The sequence below is a fragment of the Coenobita brevimanus genome, chromosome 33, assembly GCF_032717465.1.
Source record: "Coenobita brevimanus isolate Jiangsu-jjx chromosome 33, ASM3271746v2, whole genome shotgun sequence".
In the NCBI taxonomy this organism is placed as follows: Eukaryota; Metazoa; Arthropoda; class Malacostraca; order Decapoda; family Coenobitidae; genus Coenobita; species Coenobita brevimanus.
The window spans coordinates 15039043-15057910 of NC_136986.1; the positions used below are offsets into that span (position 1 = coordinate 15039043).

At 41.1% G+C, this 18868-nt stretch overlaps 1 pseudogene; it reads left to right on the plus strand.

Moving 5' to 3' along the window:
• The first annotated feature begins 300 nt into the window (after window positions 1-300).
• On the plus strand, window positions 301-18624 carry LOC145395696 (uncharacterized; annotated as a pseudogene).
• Window positions 18625-18868: the final 244 nt, after the last annotated feature.

The window sequence follows — 18868 nt, forward strand, 5'->3', positions numbered from 1 at the left end:
CAGATTACACCTGCAACGGTCAACCATGCGTGGCAACTGCTCGTGCCTCACTTATGCCCGGAGCATGAGATGGCCATTCAAGCACTGGCCAAGGTTGTGGCAGCAACACTGACAGCAGTGCAAGCTGTACCAGGTTTCCAGGAAGTTATGTCGGTGGACAAAAGACAAGTGCACAATGCTACTGAGGAATAGCCTCCCGAGGAAGTCTTGCAACGGATAGACGAGGCTGATGCACAGCCTGACACCAGGCAGAGTCAAGTTGAGGAGCCTAGTGTGTTGGAGGGCAGGACAGAGCTGTGTATGTCAAGAATAAGCAAGATCCATGCTGCCGTGAATAAGCTCAAGGAAAAGGTGACGGAACATGAAGTGAGCAGCGTAAGAATGGAGAAGGTTCTCAATGGTATAGACAAACTCTTCTGTTTCTACACAGACAGGTACAGGCAAGAAACAAACAGAAGACAGACACTAACAAGTTACACACAGCTGTCTCAAGTTAGTGACAGTGAGGAACCAGCAATATCGTCTGATCCTGTTTCTGTTGAGGATGAAGAGGATGCAATGTCAGATGTGTCAGCATTGGACTTCGAGGGGTTTATGGCCGAAGTGAGCGAGTTAGAGGCTCCTGGGGAAGGTGCTCAGGAGCAGACTGTGGAGGGAAGTGTTGGTGCGGCGGGAGGTGTGGCGGGGGGTGCGGCGCTGTAGATGTTGCCTTGCCTCGGAACCATTATTATTTAAGTCCATCGGGCCTCTTGTCTACTGTTGTTAAGGTGACTGTGACTATTTTTGTTATTGTAGCTAAATCTGCGGTACAATGTCTGAAAAATTTGATTATTATTATGTCTCTAAGGGTCAAAAAAATGTCCAGGTATGAGGGGGTACCACCTATATGTAATTTTTCCAATAAAATTATGCATTCTCAGTGCGCAAATTCACACTGCGCAAGGTCGCAGACCACCCAATCTCTCGCGCACTGTGCAAGCGAACTGTGTGTGTATATATATCTATATATATATATATATATATATATATATATATAGATAGATAGATCGATAGATATATATACTGTATATAGGTGGGGGCACTCACCATCCACTCACTCGATGTAGTGCTGCTCTCAGGTGTCTGCCATTTCCTCTCCATCCTTCATTCCTTCCTTTCTCTTCTGTCTTTCTTTCCTTCATTCTATCCTTGTCCTTCTGCCTACAGGTGACTTTACACTTCCTCTTCTGCCTTTCTTTCCTTCATTCTTTCCTCTTCCTTCACCCTGTGGGTGACTCTACACTGAGTGACACCAAATGGTTTCCTGTAAACCAGGAAAGCATTTACTATGCTGGGTGGTAACCATATAACCAGATTTGTGTGCTTGGTGGTTTTAGTGGGTAATTATTGCGCTCCAATCGGATTGACCCAGTGAAAGTTTATATCCAAGGGATGGTTGGGGTTGATTACTCATGTAATACCGCTCAGGGATGAGTCAGTCTGATCTCTCTCATCTTAAATGTCGGGACCAACTGCCTAGCCCCGGGCTCCTACGCTCCTCATAGGGCAGTGTAGGATTGGATGATGAATGGATGGATGGATATATGTCTCTCTCTCTCTCTCTCTCTCTCTCTCTCTATATATATATATATATATATATATATATATATATATATATATATATATATATATATATATATATATATATATATATATACAATATATATATATATATATATATATATATATATATATATATATATATATATATATTTCCATCCATCCATCATCCAACACTTGATGGCTCATAGAGGAGCGTAGAAGCCCAGGGCTAGGCATTTGGTCTCGAAATTTAAGATGCGAGTGACCAGCCTCACTCATCCCTGAGTGGCATTACATGAGCAATCAACCCAAACGACCCCTTGGATATAAACCTTCTGCTCAATCCGACTGGAGCGCAATAATTACCCACTAAACCACTAGGTCCCAAAATTTGGTTATATGGTTACCACCCAGCATAGTATATGGTTTCCTGGTGTACAGGAAACCATTTGGCTTGTCACTCAGTGTACTGTAGAGTCACCCAGAGGCAGAAGGAAAAGGAAAGAATGAAGGAAAGAAAGACAGAAGAGAGAGGGTAAAGTCACCCGTAGGCAGAAGGACAAGGAAAGAATGAACGATAGAAAGACAGAAGAGGATAGCAGGAAAGAAGGATGGACGAGAGGAAAGGGCAGATACCCAAGGGCAGCAATACATCGAGTGAGTGGATGGTGAGCGTCCCCACCTATATATATATATATATATATATATATATATATATATATATATATATATATATTGTGATGAAGAAGGAACCAAAGGCCATGAGCCCGCAATAACAGTTCCCTCCAAGAGAAAAACAATATACAAGAGAGAGCCACATTCAAGATCCATTCATTTCGAGATGCCTGGACACACTGCGTTTGAAAGACTGGAGATCATAGGCAGCAGGAAATACAGACAGAGGGAGACAGTTCCAGAGTTGACCTGTTGCATAAATGAAGGACTGGGAGTAACGGTTAACTCTTGCATTAGAGAGTTGAACAGAAATGGGATGAGAGTTTGCTGCTAGACGGCTGCTACGCGCCCGTCGTAGAGGTGGAGGAATGCATGCAGACAGTTCAGAGGAGCAGTGACCAATAAAGTAGCGATAGAAAAGAGATAAAGATGCAACAGTGCGGCGAAGAGACAGAGCTTGAAGGGAGTCAGTAAGAGGAGGAGAGTTAATGAGACTAAAAGCCTTTGACTTCACCCTATTGAGAAATGGTGTATGTGGGGAGCCTCCCCACACATGAGAGCTGTACTCCACTCAGGGGTGGATAAAACCACTATATAGAGTCAACATTTGTGTAGAGGTAAAGAAAGAATGGAGTCGGCTTAACACACCCAATCTCTTGGAAGCAGAATTTACAAGAGATGTAATATGATCTTTCCAAGATAAGTCCAGAGTAAATGAAACCCAAAGCATGTTCAAGGATGATGCAGGATTCAGCTGAATATCATTAAACATTAGTGGGTATACCTGTGGAAGATTTTGACAGGTTGATAGGTGTAAGAACTGAGTCTTAGATGCATTAAAAACAACAAGATTATTTTTACCCCAGTCAGAGATGCGAGCCAAGTCAGACATTAGGTGTGCCATTGCCTCATCCTTTGTTTGTTGAAGTAACTGCTGAGATGGGCGTTGCGGGAACCAAATGGAAAGGTTAAGGGTGGAGTCATCAGCGTATGAGTGGATAGGGTTAGACGTATAGCTTAGAAAGTCATTGATGAATAAAAGGAAGAGAGTTGGTGATAGGACAGAGCCCTGAGGAACACCACTGTTGATAGATCTAGGAGAAGAAGGATGGCCGTCTACAACAGTGGCTATAGAACGACCAGAAAGGAAGCTAGCAATGAAGGCACAGATAGAAGGATAGAAACAGTAGGAGGGCAGTTTAGTAATTAAAGATTTATGCCAGACTCGAACGAAAGCCTTTGAGATGTCAAGTGCAATGGCAAAGCTTTCGCCAAAGTCCCGAAAGGAGGATGACCAGGAGTCTGAACGGTAGGTGAGAAGATCGCCAGTGGAGCATCTCTGACAGAACCCGTACCGACGATCAGAAAGAAGGTTGTGATAGGAAAGATGCCTTAAAATTTTTCTATTGAGGATTGACTCAAAAACTTTTGAAATACAGGACGTTAAAGCAATTGGACGATAGTTCGAGGGTTGGGAGTGGTCACCGTTCTTTGGGACTGGCTGAATGAGAGCAAATTTCCAGCAAGAAGGAAAGGTACTTATTGACAGACAAAGGCGAAAGAGTTGGCCTAGGCAGGGTGTAAGCACAGAAGCACAGTTCTTGAGAACAACAGGAGGGACTCCATGAGGCCCGTATGCCTTTTTAGTACTGAGGCCAGTGATGGCAGAAAATACTTCAGCTGAAGACATTTTAATGTCAGCCATGAGGAAGTCAGAGGCAGGAAGTGATGGAGGAACAGCACCGGAATCGTGTAAGGTGGAATTGGACGAGAAAGTCTGTGCAAAGAGATCTGCTCTATCAGTAGAAGAAATAGCTACAGAACCATCAGAGTAGAAAAGAGGAGGGAAGGATGATGAGGTAAAGTTGTTAGAAAGGTTTTTGGCAAGGTGCCAGAAGGAGCGGGAAGAATTCGAGTTGGAGAGTATATATATATATATATATATATATATATATATATATATATATATATATACATATATATATATATATATATATATGGAGCCTCTGTGGTACAGTGGCAGAGTGTGCGTTTCACACGCTGGTGAGCGGGGGTTTTGCCTCCCACCAGAGTTGTAAAAACTTTGGGAAGCGTTCACCAAGCCACTTGCTACTTTAGCGGACACAAGGGGTGCTGTGGTTGAACCAGTGTCGCATACTAGTATGCTTACACCCAATCGGCTTAAGGCGGGCCGATTACACTTGGTTCACAGACTACACACACATCCAAAGCCACTACAACACTACAATCACACTCACAAGCACTTCTGACCCTACATACAGTCTCTACCAGAAAGCCTAAGCCACTAGGTAGAGATACACTGGCAGTATCGTCCCTGCTTCGGTAGGGATAGGCCAGTCCTGCAATGGACCTCAACGGCTGATGATGATGATGATGATGATGATGATATATATATATATATATATATATATATATATATATATATATATATATATATATAGGTAGGTGGGGGCGCTCACCATCCACTCAGTCAATGTAGTGCTGCTCTCTTGTGTCTGCCCAGTCCTCTCCTCCATCCTTCTTTCCTTAAATCTTCTATCTTTCTTTCCTTCATTCTTTCCTCGTCCTTCTGCCTATGGGTGAGTTTTCACTCCCTCTTCAGTCTTTTATTCATTCATTCTTTCCTCTTCCTTCTACCTATGGGTGACTCTACACTGAGTGACAAGCCAAATGGTTTCCTGTACACCAAGAAACCATTTACTAAGCTGGGTGGTACCCATATAACACAAATTTTGGCACCTGGTGATTTAGTGGGTAATTATTGTGTTCCAGTCGGAATGAGCCGGTGAAGGTTTATATCCAAGGGGTGGTTGAGGTTTATTTTTCTTAATTTTTTTGTTTTTATGTGTCCGACTCTGGGCAAAGGCTTCACGGCCTATATCTCGGGGGCAGTAGCCTATCCCAAGGCCCAGTAGTCCTCCTACACCTCCACATGTCACCACTATATATATATATATATATATATATATATATATATATATATATATATATATATATATGTAGAATATGTCTCTCTCTCTCTCTCTTTGTATTTATTCATATTATGTAGAGAGAGAGAGAGAGAGAGAGAGAGAGAGAGAGGTCAAATTTGTTGCAGTCTTGATGATGGTCGTGGATAAATGATCCGTTGCTGGAACTGGCCCATGAAGTAATAGTTTTTTGGGGTAATGAGGCTCAAATGTGAATATAAGTCTATAAAATATTAACCCTTCCTTAGTCCTCCGGGGTATTCAAACCTGGTTAGTCCGGTGGGGTGTTACAACACCCCAATACAAAAATACATGTAGTGTTACTAACATGTATATAATCATACCGCTACTTTAGCATATCTCTGCAATTACTAACGAAATATTTTAATGCCCAGTAGGTGTTGTTTTTTAGTATATAATAATAATAAAATACAATAAATTATAATATCAGTAAAAAAATAACCAATGGACTCTTATCTCATTTGTCAGGTAAACACGTACAGGAAAATACATTTTATGAATTTTAAAATCAGTATAATGATAAACAATATGCAAAATTAAGATAATAAAACCAATCTATATCACAATATGATTTAAATGGTTAGTTTGATGGGGTGACTGGAAACCCCGGGGTGAGGGGAAAGAAGTGCCCTTCTCTCTCACTACATCACAGGCAGGACTAAACCCATCCACATGCTCCATCCCCTCACTGAATCAGGAGAGTACTGGAACGGAGAGAAATATTCGAATCACCGGCTAGGAAATATGAGCTTTAAAAAAAAAAAATAGGGGTCCAAAACACCCCACCTGGGTAAGCAAGGGTTGAAGATAGATCCCGGTGGCAAATGACTTTTATTAAGGCTTTCCACACCCCGTGGAAAGTTTTATGTTTCTAGTGATTATTATTTTTTTATCACTTTAGTAGAAAGTCGATATTTCAAAGGCTATTTGGCCAAGAGTCTTCTAACTTGGTCAGCTTAGAAAGCTGTCTACTTCTGGCCAAAAACGGCTGCAATCCGTCAACTGGCTTTCCTTATGCCCCGAACATAGAAAAGTGATTCAGCCATCCTACCTCAAGAACCGCTTAAGCTAGGAAGCTAAAATTTTAATGAAACATGGACTGAAGGCAGACACAGTGCAGAAAGGAATATGGTGCTACTTGGTTGATTATTCTCTGAGATCAACTGGGGTAAAAAAAAAAAATAAATAAATAAAAAAAAAATAAAAAAAAAAACTTTTTCCTATATTCAGCATGTCACCTAATTTTCCATGAAGGATTAAATCTACAGCCACAAAACATGGTCGACAAGAAGACTATAATGTCTAAGTTGACATGCACAATATCAGTGACCTTGACTTCAAGGTCCTTTTATAGCTCGGCTTCCAGTAGATAATGCCTATGGGAAGTTTTTCCTTATCAAAATATTCCTTGGACAATTTTGCCATGCTCTAGTTATTATTATTAATATCATTATTATTATTATTATTATTATTATTATTATTATCATTAATTATTATTATTATTTATCATTATTATTATTATTAGAATTGTATTAGTATTAATATTACTATTACCATTACTATCATTTTATGGGAAGGAAATTCATCTATGGGAATATAGATCTCTTGTGGAATCTTAATAACTTGAGGAATTTCACCCAAGAATGAAGAAAACTCCATTCAGGAAAAGGTAAATGTGGAATAGAATGTCTCCACAGATCAGAAATAGTTCCATGTAGTAAACAGGTCATGAACTGAAATAATTCCATGACCAAAATTAGTCCATAGATTGATCTGGTATAATGAAAACATAAGTTCAGGGGGAGGTATAAGTACAAGGTAGAAAATGGGTTAGTGGCAAAAAATAGGTCTGGGTAACTGGCAGATAATTCGGGCATAAGGGAAAAAAAAGGTCCTTAGGAAACAGGCCACTGGGAGAAAAGGATCCAATGAATAGGTTCATAAGGGAAATTAGGTACGTGTTGGTTGAGTCCGAGAAGGTATAGTGTGCGACCGACACATATGTGGATGAAATTTACTTGCTTATGATGGAAGAATCACCCAATATGCATACAGGTATATGTGTGCACTGAATGTGTGTGCCTATTTTAAGCAACTGTACCTGCAAGAGGTGTAAGCAGTGAGCTACTTTCATCACATGTGGTGTCAAAGAAGATGACCAGCAGCAGACTAAGCCTCATCATCCTTAGGGCCAATATCTGTAAGGGCAGTCAGCCTTTAAGCAATGTGGAAAGTTCATGTATCTGTCATGCAATACTCCATTCCTCATCAGTGGATAGGGGTCTGGAGCCAAGGTACTATGTACAGGCATTTAAGGCAAGGGTGACAAAACACGAAAAGCCCAAGAGGCATCGTATTAGCAATGATCCCGAAACAACCCTCAGACTGAAACCATTATGGTTCTTGTCCAAAACCCAATAGGCCAGAAAGAGTCGATTTGGTTAAATGGTTACCATCCATCATGGCAGAGATTTCACTAGATTAGAGGAAACCATTTGGCTTGTCACTCAGGTAGGGTCACCAGAAAGATGCATTATATATGGGAAATGGATGGTGGCCACGCCCACCTACCATATAGTTTGTAAAAAGTATACCGGTATATCAGATTGGAAAGGTAATAAGGAACATTTCCAAGGGTCCCCAATTGTATATTAGTGTACGGGTGTTGTATCTTAAGTAAAGGTTCATATCCATTTAATGCACTTGTATAATAAATTAATAATTGCTTTTACTTCTAGTTGCTGTCATTTATATAAATACTGGCTTTGAAACTGAAGACGAAATCCCTACTTATGCCAAGGAGGATGTTCACCAAAACATTGACAAGACCAACAAAAACGAGTACAATCCCCTCCATACTCCTACCCTCTTATCCCATCTCTTCCCTTCGCTTGCTAAACGCAAGTATTGGCAAGACAAATCATTGTCATAACACCAGATCAGCTTTGGGGAGGATGTGAAGTGGGATGGGTATTCATGGTAAACGCGAACACCCCACTCGCCCCTGACATAAATAGCCTTTTCACATTCATCTTCAAAGCTGGTGTTATGACAAGGTTGGGGAGTTTGCGTTTAGTTAGCTCCAAACCAAAAGGATAGAAAGAGGTAATAAAACAACACAGTTTCTTTTTGTAAGTTGAATGCTTGACAAGAACATATACACTGAGGATCTCTGACTGTGGCTCGCAGGCTAGGTATTATAGCACTGGACATTTCATCTGACACGTCCACTTTAATTTTTTTTTCACTGTTTTCCTTTTTTTATGTGGGCAACGTGTGTAAAAGATAAGTTTTTCAGTGCCTGATTTGATACGAGGCATGTGCATGGTAAAGGGTCCTAGGACCAAGTCATCACATTGATGGATCGCATAGCACACAAGAGACATCCAGCTGGCACACATTAATTTTCACCTTTTCACATTATATCACCCATATTTTGTTTTGATTTTTTCACTATCATTCGCTTGCACTGATTTATTTTTTTCTTTGTCTTTAAGATCATAGAGAGCATCAGGGAGGTGCACTGCACTACCTCTGATCATGAATGGACGCCTACTGCCCTGTTCACTCAGTGGTGGGTTGGAGCACATTGCGCTGGCATTTCCTACTTGGTATGGAGTAGCATGACAGCGAAAGTGTGAGCATCACTTCTGTGAGGGTATGGAGTGCAGTGTTATTTTTCTTGGTTATTGTATGGGAAGAAGCTTACTGCTATGCATGGGGCATCCCCAAGCGGGTGATCTATGTATGTTATGATGAAGGACGTCACTGAACTTCACCGGCTACTTCTCTGTGCAAGTGACAGTGCGTGTGTGTATGGAGAAATGCCAGGGATGCCGCTATTCCCCGAAGACCGTGTGATCCCGGATCACTTACCAAGGCTCCTTCTGCTGTATATTATGGGTTTTAGTAGACTTTACTAGTACACTCTTTGCTGAGCACTGAGTGCCCTCACTGAATAAGGGGACACCCGAATCTGCACAGAACAATGTCTATCTCAAGTCTACACCTATTGAAACTTCCGGGCACCGCTTAAGCACTGCTACTGGGCATAGATGATGGTGGACAGTACGTATCCTACAGGCTGGGATTGTGAGAGGGGCAAACCTGAAGTCTTCTTTCTCGTTTTTTGGGAGCGTCCTTGGAGATGGCACTAGCGATACCGCCAATCCATCCTGTGCAAAGATAGTGCATGCTGGAAACAGTGTATAAATTAAAGACAGTCCCCGCCCTGCCTTTCGTCTGCACCAAATTCGATGAAAACTAGAAAGCGCTCACAGAGCACATACTCTCGCTAATGCCATTGCCATTTAAAAGGATCTAGATCCGGATCCGCCCCCAAATTTTTAATCAGTTCTTTCTTGATCCATGTCCCGCCTTTCCACAAAATTTCACTGAAAATCATTGAGAACTTCTAGAGATATTGTGCGGGATACTCAGGATCCGGATCCGGATCCGCCCCTAATTCAACAATTTCTTCCTTGGCTAATGGCCCATCCTTTCACTAAATTTCATCAAAATCCGTTCACAAGTTTTAGAGTAATCCTGGATCCAGATCCGTGGATATAGGATCCGGATACGACCCCAAATTTAATCAATTTTTTCTTGGTCGTTGGCACACCTTTCCACAAAAATTCATTGAAATTCATTGAGAACTTTTGGAGAATTTTGTACGGGATATTCTGGATTTGGTTAATGGCATATTAAGTTTAAAAGAATTTCGGATAAAAGAGACTACACTGTATTTATATCTATTGGTCCCCACGACCTATTTTAGTCCGTATTAACCCTTATCCACCATTGTCCACTCCTACTGATGGGGAATTTCTGAGATTTTGGGAAAAATACCCTTATTTCAAACCCTGATATCTTCCAAATTATTATAACTAGAGAAGAAAGTACATATACATAAGACTCTTCAACTCTTCCTCTTTCAAATGAAATTATCTCAAAGTCTGCAGGTGGTCCCGTCAATGAAGAAGGATACGTTAAAGATGACTGTCTTTCCGTGTTTTGACGGGCTAATCCAGGTGCGCACCTCAGCCAGTGACCTTGGACTCGCTGGCTAGCACTGGCAGCTCTGACTGGAGTGGTGATTGTAACACCGTCCAGCCTCTCGGAATATTCCAGTCTTTCAACTTTTCCTTATTTACCGTCGTAAGGATGAGTCATTACCCTGTCCATGTGGCTCCCCATAGTTCTTTCCGGGCTTTTCATAGTGCCATTATGCCCCGTAGATGTAGAGGAAGTAGTGGTGGGCAGGGTTCCAATAATAAGCTAAACAGTTAATAACGAAGCTAACTTTGTTGTTAACTGATTATCGTATTCGCTAACTTAAAAAATCATTATCGAACTAATTAGCTTCCGTTAAATATACTTCAGCTAAATTTATTTCTGCTAATTAGCTTCAGCTAATCAGCTAACATCGAGTCCGCTAACGATACTGACGAGTCTACATCCAATACAAGCCATTCTAACTTTGGTTTATTTGTGATGAATAGTAGAATCTTAAAATAATAATAATAATAATAATAATGATAGTAATAATAAAATAATACTAATAATCCCACACAGAGGCACATTTATAATTACAGTCCCTGTTTAGATTGCGCGCGGATTAGTGTGAAGGTAAACAGTGTTTACCCTGTGTTGACTAAACGCGTGTATTCAAGTTGCAACCAGAAGTCAGTCCGTCACTCCTGTGTCAGTGTCATTTACAGGGCCTACCAGATTTTGTTATGGAAAGAGACTTAAGTGAGGACATAACTGTGCTTTACCCTGATGATCCTGGGTCTGCTGAGGAGACTCCAGCATCTGTTTTTAGGACGGAGGAAACTGACTCAGGCTGAGGGCCAGGCCGGCCAGCCATGCCATCTCGACCCTCATCCATGGCCCCACCTAAGTCAATAATTTCTATATCTGCCAGAGGGTGAGAACGAGAAGAGCACCGGCAGCTTGAGCTTCAGGAATGTAACACCCAAAATACACATTTATGTAGACAACTTTAACAGCCTACAGGGTGCCGTATTAAATTTAAAACGTTTGTTTGGGATTTAGGATGAAGGGAAAACATTTTCATTTATTAACATGTCAGTTTACAAAAATATATATGTCTCCTAAATTACTTTCCATTAATTACTCCATTACCGTAACTGTTGTGAACTAGAAATTTAGGGATAGCCTACATCAGTGGTTGTTAACATTTTTAGTACCATGCCCCCTCTAAGAATTGGTCCTTCCCTGCACGCCCCCTTGCATCAATTAATAAAATTCCCTCCAATATTTTAAAGAAAAATGAAAAAAATATTAGTCTCTTTACTGATCATGAATTCCTTGGTTAAGAGAATAACAAATCTAAGTAGAAAAATTCCTGCTTTTTCCCAAGGGCTCACACCCCCCCTTGAAATTACTGACACCTAACTAGGTGAGCATGCCGCCCAGGTTAAGAACCACTGGCCTACATTTTGAGACAGGTTTCTTCAGCCTCATGGTTTGGGACCCTGAATTATATGCATTGTTTTCTTTATATTTCTTATTTAGAAGGTATTTATTGAACTCTGATGGACTGGACATTCAGTATATGAAAATATATAATCTCAGAAAAAACATACAAAACTCTTTACAGGTGTGTTTTGTGCCAGCCCAAAACCACCATCATCAAGGGACATGTGACAAGCCTCCACAACTTGAAGTCCCATATTAAGAGGAGCCACCAGCCTCATAATTGCCAGTTTGAGGACAGGATCCAGGCAGGCTCTTCCTGAGGGAAACGCAGGCAATCCTTGGAAAGTAGCAGTGGCAGTAACATTTCTCCAACTACAAAGAGAATGTGCTAGCCCTCAATTTACGAGACATTTGGCCAAGTAGCTGCTGGCACTGCTGTCCTTCAATCTGTGGTTCACACCAAGATTGTGGATGCATCATCGGCAACATGTTGCCGCTGCATGTAGTCGAGTCCCCCACCTTTGTCAGCCTGATCAAGACACTGAACCCCAGTAAGACATCAATGTCTCGTAGCACCCTGGTCAGGGAACTCGGACAGGCATAAGCAGCTGGAGGAATATCTTATCAGGTATGAATATTATTTAACGTATAGGTAATTCCATTTTTTTTTTTATGATATATGTATATATTTTCTTTAAATTTCAAATCACATCTCATCAGTTAATTACAAGTGAGCAGACACTATGCCCTGTTTGTCACTATTGCACATATTTTAAATGTAGTGTATATATATATATATATATATATATATATATATATATATATATATATATATAAATAAAGTTATGACAGTAATTCCATTAATGATAGACTTTGTAATGTTTATTAATACAAAATTTACTTCAGTTATTAATCAATCAATCAATCAATCATTTCCTGTGGCACCCCACGGGATGCATAGGGCCTCAATGAACTTTCTCCACCAATATTTGTCTCTTGCCATCTCCTTCAGGTCCCACCAACACTCCTCTCCTGCTTCTTTTTTCATTGTCCTCAACCAGGTTTCCCTCGGCCTACCTCTACCTCTTCTTCCTCTAGCAGTCCACTCTGGCACATCCTGTATTAAACAACCTTCTTTTCTGTATATGTGCCCCAGCCACTTCCAGCGAGACAGTCTCACATATTCATTAACTGGTTCCACTCTCGTAATATCCCTTACTCTTTCATTTGTAACTCTGTCTTGCCACTTTACCCCAAGAATCCTTCTCAGTATTTTATTCTCAAATCCTAATACTTTCTGATCTGTTGCAATTGTACTGTACCATGACTCATGCCCGTAAATTAAAATTAGTCTAACCATGGACTTGTAAATTTTCACTTTAGTATGTACCGAAAGTATATTATTATTCCAAACAGATTTCAACATTCCAACAGCTCGCCAAGCCTGTCTAATCCTCTCCTCAATTTCATTGTTTAATGATCCATTAGATGATACAATCGTTCCCAGATATTTAAAGTTTTCTACATTCTTCACCACATTATTCCCAATTACACAATCGATTTGGTTCTCCACGTTCATATTAATAATTTCAGTCTTTCCACAATTTATTACCAATCCCACTTTTTCTCCTTCCTCCACCAGACAATCGAGCACCCTCTGCATCTCGTAAATACTTCCGCAAATCAGTACAATATCATCAGCATAGTCCAAATCCATCAGCTTCTTATTTTCTGTCCAGTTAATTCCTGCACCTGTTCTCCTTACAACCTTTTTCATAACATAATCCACAACCAAAACAAATAACAATGGCGAAAGAACTCCTCCTTGAATCACTCCTGACCTAACTTGAAATGGATCACTCAAAGAACCACCCACCATTACCTTACAAAAAGTACCTTCATGCAGGCTTCTAATAATATTTACAAACTTTTCTGGTATACCATAGAATCTCATAATTTTCAACATAGCTCCACGTGAAACACTATCAAACGCCTTTTCAAAATCCACAAAACACATGTTAAGTGGCATTTTCATCTCATTACCTTGTTGCATTAGATGCCTTACAATAAAAATCTGATCATTACAACCTCGACCCTTTCTAAATCCCGCTTGTTCTTGTCTTAAAATTTTATCAATTACTGGCTCTATTCTGTTCAACAAGATTTTGGAAAAGACTTTTGCAACTACAGGTGTCAAAGTTATCCCCCTCCAATTGCCACACACACTTAAATCTCCCTTTTTTGGTATTTTTATAATCACTCCATTTTTCCACTCTTCTGGAATTCCACCATTATCCCAAGCCACATTAAAAAGTTTCAAAAGCGCATTCATCAACACGTCATTTTCCACCTTAAGCATTTCAGGGAATATTCCATCCTCACCTGGAGCCTTAAAATTCTTTAACTCCTTTATAGATTTTGCTACCTCTTCCAAAGTTATATCCCCTGTTTCTATCTGCAAATCTCTCTCGGCTGGCAAAATGTCCTCTTCAGCTGGGATTGGTCTATTTAGAACAGATTCAAAGTGCTCTTTCCATCTTCCTTTTATATCCAAATCTTTAGTCATCAAATTACCATTTCTATCTCGTACAGGTATTTCCTTCCTTCTCCTTTCAGTCCCAGTTAACTCCTTTATGGCCTGATACGCTACTCTTGTGCTCTGACCGTCATTTTTACTTAATTTAATTTCTGTCTCTGTCGCCTTTTCATCATATAGTCTCCTCTTATCACGTCTAACGAGTCTTTTACTTCAGAATGTAAACTCCAGTACTTTGCTCTAAGTACTTCAACTACCTGGCCATCAACATGTTGTTCTTCACTTCTTAACTTAGCCTCTTTCCTTTTCTGAATTACATTCCATGTTTCATCTGATATCCACTTTTTCCTTCTCGCTTTTCCCTTTTTCTTAATAGTAACCTTAGCACTCTCATGCAAAACCTCTTTTACCTCTCTCCACATTTGATTAATATCATTGTCTTCAGATTCCATCAAAGTCTGCAGGACTAGAAACCTGTTTCTACATTCGCACCGAAACTTTTCCCTCGTGCTCTCATCACTTCTCAGCTCATCAAAATCATAATTATTACCTCCTGTACAATTACCATTAACGTTTCTCTTAAGTTTTATTTTAATCTTTGACACAACAAGTTGATGATCACTACCTATATCTGCCCCCCTCCTTACGCAAACATCTTGCAAATAACTTCTATGCCTTCTGCTAATTGCAATGTGGTCAATCTGGTTACAATATTTACCACATGGTGAAATCCAAGTAGTCTTATGTATTTTTCTATGCTCAAAGATAGTTCCACCAATGATAAGGTCATTTGCCAAACAAAAGCTTGCAAGTCGCACCCCATTTTCGTTTCTTATACCAACACCCTCCTTACCCATACAATCTTCAAAGCCATCCCTACTACTGCCAACAATCGCATTAAAATCACCAATGCAAACTAACACATCATGTCTTGCCACTCTATTCACTACATCCTGCAGCTTTTCATAAAAGTCATCCTTCATTTCATCAGCAGCCTCATTTGTCGGAGCGTACTCTACAACCATACTGATATTACCATGGTCAGATTTTAAGCGAGCATAAAGCAAGCGCTCATTAATTGGTTCAAACTCACATAGTGCCTTGCAAGCATCTCTACTCAGTAGTAAGCCTACTCCTTGGTAATGATTTCCATCACTCCTACCAGAAACCAACGTAGTAATACCATCTTCCAAATTCATTTTATCAACTCCAAGCAACCTCGTTTCTGTAAGAGCACAAATATCCATCTTGTATTCCTTGAACACTGAAATAAGTTCTTCAATTTTACCAGCCTGATTGAGAGTTCGAACATTCCAGTTTCCTATTCTTAAAGTTCTTTTTGGATTTATGAACTTATTTCTACACCGTGGGATTCTTAGCACCCCTGCCCACTTAAGGGCTGCACGGAACTGAGGGCCATTGCTTCGTCACCAGAGTTCATCAAGATTTCTTAAGCAGTAAAATTTTTTCACCCTGGAGCCAATGCCAGTGACTCGCAGGAACCAGACAGTGGAGAGAGGAAATTAACTAAATGAAAGTAAAATGCAGAGGGTTTGGACAGACAAAGTACAAGGGAAAGAAAGAGAGCAAAAAGAATGTAGATAAAAGTGTCCCTTTTAGTCGCCTCTTACGACAAGCAGGGAATACTGGGGAAGTATTCTATCCCCCCTTCCCCATGAAAAAAGATAGTTTTACAGACATTCTTTAATATAATACAGTACCGTATTTCAGCATCATTAGTTATTACTCAATCATTTATTTTTATTTATACAACATATCTTCTTACTCTTTACATTTTATAATTTTCAATTACAGGCTGCTGCGGGTTATCCCCTGGGTGGCAACTACAGCAGACTGTTGGTCGGCTCACAACAAATCCTATCTGGGAATGACGGTGCACTAGCTGGACCCCAAAACCCGCATGAGACAGTATGCAGTTCTGGCCTGCTTTCAGCTCAGAGGGCATCACACCTTTGATGTTCTCGTTGAGGCCATGGTGGACATCCACTACAAGTTTCACCTGCAGAACAAGGTGACCAGGACCACAATAGACAATGGCAGCAACTTTGTCAAGGCATTTGTACAGTTTGGCACAGAAGCTGAACACTTGCCAGACATCCCTGAGCCTGCCATTGATATAGACATAGAACACATGGAGGATGAAGATCCCAATGCCGGGGCTGTGGATGAAGAGGTTGAAATAAAGAGCATCTCTATTCAGCCTTCCTCTGATGAGAAGCTTGACAAGGCAGAGTCGAGTGCCCACATCCTGCCAACGCATATGAGGTGTGCAGCCCACACCTTAGATTTGATACCCACCGTGGATGCTGATAAGGTACTTCTCAACATTCATTTCAAGACGGCCTACAGAAAAGCCATTTCAAAGGCACAGGCACTATGGAACCAGCACAGCCGCAGCACAGTGTCGGCAGACACCATTCTGGAAGAGTTAGAGAGGAGACTGGTGGTCCCCAGCAGTACCAGATGAAATTCCATCTATGACTCGATTGTTGTCCTCAATGGAATGTTGCTGAAGAAGAGACCAGCTGTTCACAAGGTGATGACGCAGCTAAAGCTGTCGACTTTCACTGATTCTGAGGTTGCCTTCCTAAAGGAATATGTGCACGTGATGTCCATTGTTGCCAGGGCTTTGGATACGATCCAGGGGGAGAAACAGGCTTATCTCGGGAGCCTTCTCCCAACTATAGCAACCATTCTGATGATGCTGAATGAGGTTAAGTCCAATGACCTCCAGTACTGCAATCCTTTGGTAGATGCGATGATTTTAGGCATCACAAAAGGTTTGGGCCTACCCTAGATGACCAGCATGCCAGCTGGCATCTGCTTTCCACCCCAAGTTTCGTCTGTTCTATCTGGAGAAATATGATCACACCCAAATCAACAAGGTAACCAGGGCTATGGAGGTTGCCGTGGAGGAAGCCCTGAGAGTCGGGGAGGATGGAGAGGCCAGCAGCAGCAGTACCAGCGATGGAGATGATGATAATTTCTTAACCCTTTAAACGCAGAGCGTCGCGTTTGCGACGCTCGTCGAAAAGGACATAACGACGGAGCGTCGCGTTTGCGATTCTAGTAAATTTTGAATAACCGCGGGCAAGCAGGCTCCAGCTGGTATTGTCTATCAGTACCACCACCCTTTAGCTACAATTAGCATACTTTACCTTTGCACTACTGACCTCCGTTGTTGCCAAGTATCGCGTTTTTCCCCCCTCCCCCCACCACCACGGCCCGGCCAGCCTGGCTGTGATACATGGCAGCGCTCTGAGTGCTCAGAACTGTAAATCTGCGCTCTCCTCTCACAAGCAGTTTATGTTAATAGGAAACGCTTGTTTCCCCAGTTGTATCACTAGCTTTTTTTTCGCACGGTTTGCCCCTGTTTAGCGTCAGTTTTCCGCAGGCTTTCAAAGTGACATTATGGCGAGTTCTAGCTCTTCCGAGTCAGTGCAAGCGGCCGACAGGAACGAGAATAAAGTGACGGGCGTAAGGCAGAATAAAAAGCGCACCGCGGTGATCTTTTGGGAAGTAATATGATTGAAAATAATGTAGTATACATGTTTTTGGCTGTGAAAATGGAAATGTTTATTGAGTGACAGGAAGACCGCCGCCGCGCTGCATGTCGGCCGTACGCTCCATTGATTTTAGCCTTATTTTCAGTGCTTATTGTACAAATACGGATTCCAAACTACCTTTACGTTGTAGTATAAAGTTTACTGTGACAGAATGAGGCTGTGGTAGAGGGGAAACCGGGTTGCTGGAGGTGTGAAAGTGAAGATTTGGTTACCCAATTTTGCAAGTTTCCACAAGTCCTTGGGTAGTCCACGAAGGCTCAACACATGTCTCTGGAGAATGCTGAATGTAAGTACTATCTGCCAAACTAAGTATAATGTTCTAGGGTTAATCTCTGATTTTTTGCTAATATTTTCCTACAGGTGCTCAGACTGCGATACAACCCCGCCACTCGGGGATGGTCGACTGTTCACGGTCGCGTTTAAAGGGTTAAAGAAAGTCTAGCAGCCACCTGAAAGAAGAGAGAGCCACAAGTCCCTGAAATCCTGGTCACAGATCTTAGTGAAAAAATGGTTGGAATCCCGCAGCTCCCGCTCAATGGATGTCGTCCTGACTGACGCAGCCTTCTTGGATGAGCAAGTGTTGATCGACCTGTTCGTGAAGTACAACACGCCTATCCCATCTAGCGCTGCAGTTGAACGCCTTTTCTCCATAGGCAAAGACATCTTGAGGGTCAAGAGAGCCAGCCTGTCAGATGCCAACTTTGAGAGGCTGATATTTATGAAGGGAAACCAGCATCATGTGGAGGCAATGAAGAAGTCCATGAAGGAGCAGAAAGAGAAGACAAAGTGAATGGCTGGATTAATAACAATAACTACAGGCATTGATGAGTCTGAATTGTTTGGTTCTTTGCAATTTATATTATAAATGCCTTGATCTTACTTTCTTGAATCCATGAACTGTGTAAATTTGAATAAATTCTTATTAATAATTATTTTTTGGGGAAGGTTTTCAGTTTTCATCAGTACTGGGAAGTCATGAACAAAGTTGTAATTCATGCTTAATAAAGATCTTACAAGCATTGATGAGTATGACT